Genomic DNA, 3,640 nt, shown 5'->3' on the forward strand with positions numbered 1-3,640 from the left:
GGGAGTTTGGAGCCAGAGCTGGGATGGAGGAGCCAGCGCCAGTGTCGGCACAGGGGGAGCTGGGTACACCTGCCGTGGAGGTGACGCCAGTACGGGCACACGGGCTGTTCGTGACCAGTGTCCATTCTGATTATTCAGTGCTTGTGCCATCTCGGTTATAAAAATAATTTGAATCTCACCCCTCCAGGGGGCTTTATTACCCTCCCACTTGCATTAGCCATCCTCAAAGGACCCCCCAAATCATGCCCCTCATGTTAAAAGGCAAAACACGCGTGCTAATGGAAGGAATAACTATAGACTCGTGGTTCACACGAACACGCTCTTGGGCTTAAGGGGTGTGCTTTACCATTTCCAGTTCATATCAAAAGTATTTTTCTTAATACCCTTGTTAAAGGAAGTAATGTATATAGCTTAAAACAAGTGAAAAAGACAATTGTTCAAATGACTGTTGAAAGCAGTTAAGAGCCCAGAGATTCACTTTGCTCAGATCGATGAGCAAAGGATGAGAATGAAAGCTGAAGGGTTAAATCAGGTCCAGAAGGATGTTCCTGGAGGGTTTGAATTCTGGGACGTTTCTTGGAAGGTGCTCCATGTGCCCAGTCAACAGAAAAGGTTTTAGAAAAGGATGCAGAACAGCAGAGAATCAAGCAGGGGAAAATGAAAGGTTTTTACGTGGCAATGGGGACATGAGCCACCTGCACACTCCTCAGCTGTGCACAGGGGAGCAAGGAGCCCTGGGGCTGGGCCCTGTGGGGTAGGAATGGTGACAGGTCACTGGGAGCAAGACTTCAGGCTGTGGGCATAGCCGGCCCGCAGCTGGGGTTCGAGAGGCCAGCGAAAATGACAGCCCCTACGTGAGAGAGCCTGGAGTGCCATTGTAAAATGCATTCTTCTGCTAACAGCCCCAATTCTCAGGACGCAGTGCTCAAAAGTGATCTCGGTGGGCGATCTGTTACAGCACACAAAAATGTAATGGAGACGCACAATTACTTTACAGCACGTTTACTTCACAGTGTCAGTGTGGCTGCAGGGCTTCACCTGCCAAACAGAAGTAGAACGGCAAAAGACAACAGTGTCGTGCGTGTGTGCGTGCGTGCGTGCGTGCGTACGTGTAAGGAGCGGCGTGTGCCCTGTTAAGCATATGAGTGCTAAATGAGACTAACTAGGTTCAAACCCTGGCTGTTAGCTGTGCCGAGGACTCAATTTCCTCATCCGTGGAATAGGAATAATAAACACTTCCTACTCCACAGGGTTGCTGTGAAGATTAAAATGCCAGAATGCCTGGGAAGAGCATGGCTATTATTTTAGTTATTGCTGTTGTCAAAAAAAAAAAAAAAAATGGTCATTAGCACATTATGAATCTTGTAAATACAATCTCTGTACAATTCCGGCATACGGAGAGGCCATGACAATATCGATGACAAAATAAACTGTCCTTATTCTACAGAAACGCAAGCCTAGCACTAGAAAGGTCCTAAATGTGATAGAGGAGAGAGGTGATCTTTTTAAAAGCGTCTTCGATGTGACTCTTCTAAGCACAGCTTCATGAGCCCTCAGCCTGAGGGCGTTCCCTTTCTTGTAGGAGTGCCAGGAGTGTCCCCTTCCTAAGGTGCTGCCTTTGCTTCTTGGTTCCGTCAGGTTCTCAGGACCGAGTCGGAACAATGTCAGAAGCCGGTCCCTTGCTACCACTCTTTCCTCACACAGCATCGTGGTTTCCAACGCTTCTGCCTTCCCTTTTCCTGTGAACTTGGCCACATGACTCCACAGTCCCTTCCGGCGAGCAGCGAAGTGCATTTCCTACCGCGGGGATGTTGGGCTTGGCCCTGTGACTCGGTTCGGCCAATGGCACGTTGGCAGATGTGACACAAGCAAAGGCTTGACATGTGCATTTGGGCTTGCCCTCTTTGCATCTTACGCTTCTGTCTGTCATCGCTGTGAAAAAAAACGTCCCCGCCCAGCCTGCTGGGCTGAGAAATGTGACGCAGACCTGGATCCTACCTTCTTCAGCGTGACCAACGACCTGCAGGCATATCAGTGCTGGCATCCTTGCCGTTTAAACCGCCGAGTGTTAGAGAGTTTGTTACACAGCAAAAGCTAACTGATGAACTCCCAACTCGTTCACCTTCGGTGTGTGTAGATAAAGCTTTCTTCAAAAGAATCCACAAACATAGAGAGAGATGTATGTGAAGTAATATGTAAATTTATACAAATACATGTGACTAAATTTACTAGAGAATATCCTGACAATTCAGTGGCTTTTTTCTTCCTCGAATTTTCCATTTTGCATGTCAAAGTGCTTTATTCAAGTATTTAAAAAACATAAAACAAACAAGAAATTCAAACCTAATTAGTGGACTTGTCTTTTATGTTAGTACATAGGCTGTACGATGAAATTGCACCAATATTTATCGAGATAGAAATGTTTGGAACAGAAAAGCATGGAAACTTAAAATTAACTCCCACTTCAGTTGGAAGTAGAGATGTAGTCTCTTTGCCTCTACGATTACTTACTTCTGTTCATTGATTTAAGTATTATTAAGCAAAATAAGGTATAATCTATCCTTTATATCAGAAAGGATACTATCTAAGTTCAGAGATCACTCTTTCCCTCCTGACATTTCCTGTATGCCTATCTGGAAGACTGGCAAAATAATAGGGTCTGTGTCACCCAGTGACAACACTATTGAGCTACCAGTAATGCATTTTGAACAGACAGAGTCAACTGTCTATATTTTAAGCCGGAAAAGGTTATTCACTATCCACTAAAGTACATTTGGCTGCAAGTAGCAGAAACCCTTTACCAACTGTGGCTCAAGCCAGAAGAACATTGTTTACTTAACAAGAAACTCAGATACAGTCTATCAGAATTGGTCTGCCAGCTTACCGATGGCATTAAGGACTCAAACTCTTTCTGTCTTTCCATTTTGCTTATTGGCCTATCATCTCCATGCACGTCACCTTAAGGTTACAATGTGGCTGCTGCAGTTCCAACTCTCACATGTAATTTCAAGGCAGGAAGCAAGGGGAAGGGGCTGAGTCAGCCACTACTATCTCATGTATAAAAAAAAAAAAAAAAAAGCAAAAGCTCTCCAGAAGCTTCCCCACAGACTTCCTCCTACATGTCATTATGTCATTGGCAAGAAATGGAGCACATGCCCACGACCTGAAAAGGGAAGTTAGTGAAAGGAAGGCTGGGAAGCTGGCGACTTAGTGAAAGAAAATAAGATCCTCATGATTGGTTTTGAAATATCATGAATCTCAGAGAGGGTTAGGGGCCTGGCTGGAAAAGGTCAAGGGATTAAGAAGTACAAATTGCCAATTATAAAAACAGTCACGGGGATGCTAAGTACCTACAGCACAGGGAATAGTCAGTTATAACTATGTACGGTGCCGGATGGGTACTTGACTTATCAGGGCGATCACTTTGTAAGGTGTATAAATGTCCAAGCACTGTGCTGTACACCTGAAACTGATATAATACTGCACGTCAACCGTAATTGAAAAAAAAAAAAATTTTTAGAGAAAAGAAAAAAAATATCATGAGTCAGCCTGAGGCTGGGCCAACTGTCACCCTGAGCAAAAGCAGGGTTCTGTGAGCAGAAAGAAGGGAGGAAACGGGGCTGGACGAAGCGTGACTCCA

The sequence above is a fragment of the Pteropus vampyrus genome, unplaced genomic scaffold (assembly GCF_000151845.1).
Source record: "Pteropus vampyrus isolate Shadow unplaced genomic scaffold, Pvam_2.0 Scaffold112, whole genome shotgun sequence".
In the NCBI taxonomy this organism is placed as follows: Eukaryota; Metazoa; Chordata; class Mammalia; order Chiroptera; family Pteropodidae; genus Pteropus; species Pteropus vampyrus.